The sequence below is a fragment of the Fukomys damarensis genome, unplaced genomic scaffold (assembly GCF_012274545.1).
Source record: "Fukomys damarensis isolate Sample0158 unplaced genomic scaffold, DMR_v1.0_HiC HiC_scaffold_10, whole genome shotgun sequence".
NCBI classification, from domain to species: Eukaryota; Metazoa; Chordata; class Mammalia; order Rodentia; family Bathyergidae; genus Fukomys; species Fukomys damarensis.
In genome coordinates this window covers 23,452,901-23,454,436 of record NW_022900922.1, presented here as the reverse complement: position 1 = coordinate 23,454,436, position 1,536 = coordinate 23,452,901, and the positions used below count along the sequence as shown (strand labels likewise).

The window sequence follows — 1,536 nt, the reverse complement described above, 5'->3', positions numbered from 1 at the left end:
CTTTCATTCTATAAGGTTTGGATTTGGAGTGCTCTTAGTTTGCTAGGACCTTGAGATATATCAGGTTATTTATTTGGTAATGCTTTGTTTTCCCTTAGGGAACTGGTACTTATCAAAATCATATTCAGTGACACAACTACCAAAAAAATTGCATAAAAAATCGTAGTCTCAATATAAAGAGTTAAATGGAACTCCAGTCATTAAAAAAGTAATTTAAATTACCCCAAAAAGCAAATGAATGTTTTAAACATCTTTATACATCCTGCCAACAAATTAAAATGGTTAAGAAGAAAATTCAGAGGTCTGGTATTGATGTTTGAAAAACAACTGCTTAAGTATTTCTACTGATCTGAACATCAGTCACTTGGCCACTTAGCTTCATGCTGTTCATCATCCAGCAGGCTCATTCCTCCACCTCTGGTGACTCAAACTTAGCCACACCGCACCCCTGGGACTTTCTGTTCTCCATCTTGTTGTGGGCATTTATTGAATTTATCCTTTAGCATCTTCTATGTAAAATCAAATGGGAGATTTCTCATAAATATCTGGCAGGCATTCCTGACCACCTTAGAAACATGGCCTCCAGCTCTGCCAAAGGAACCTTCGGAGCTTCCTTCACAGTTTCCATGTTCCATTTGATGACATGGCCAGTGCTGGCACCACCACCACCACATGTGGCCAGGCCCATGCACTCAATGCCAGTGCCTAGAGCTGGGCCCAAGGCAGGTCCCATGTGCTCCAGGCTGTTGGTGCCCATGTGCTGGAGGCCCAGGCACTCAGGCTCTTGCACTCCAGGTTTTTGGCATCTATGCTTTCCAGGCCTGTGGCATGTAATCCATCACAGGGTCCATAAACTCTAGGCCAAACCCTATACCTGTGGGCACCGTGTGCTCCATGTCCAGGCCCATGTGATCAATGGTAGGGCCCATGTGCTCTACACCAGTGCTCACGTACTCAGAGGTTTAGTGCACATGGTGGATAGGTGCGGCAATGTGCTCCAGGCTGAAGCCCATGCCAGCACCCATGAGTTCATTGCCAGAGCTGACCCACTCCATGGTGTGACCCATTCGCTTAACACTAGAGCCCGTGTGGTGGAGGCCCACTGGGCCCATCTGCTTGATGACAGAGCTCATGTGGTCAACCAAGCCCATGTGGTCTATGCCCATGCCCATGTACTAGATCTCAGGGCCCATATGATCCCTGCCTTGGCCCAGGCCTGCACCCATGCTGGTACCCTCGATGTGGTCAGTGCCAGGGCTTCTTCCTTCAGGGGGATTTAAACTTTTGTCAAGGTGACATCTTCACTGGACCTGAGATAGAAGCAGTGTCAGGACACAGAAACTGTTTATTCTGAACAGAGGCTGGATTTCATCTGATGGGCTTCTCCTTTAAGTTGTCTTGCTGTGGTTGGGCTTTTTTTTCCCCCCTGTATCTGGGCACCTGTGGATCTTGGTGAGCACCTTCTGAGCATCTTGTGAGTGCTCCCGCCTTGAGCAGCCATGGTGGTCAGACAGGGGCTAACGTTTCTGGACATGA

The 1,536-nt window shown here is 47.7% G+C and overlaps 1 pseudogene; it reads right to left on the bottom strand.

The window, feature by feature from the left end:
- Nucleotides 1-331: 331 nt before the first annotated feature.
- Nucleotides 332-1,226, bottom strand: LOC117285450 (annotated as a pseudogene).
- Nucleotides 1,227-1,536: the final 310 nt, after the last annotated feature.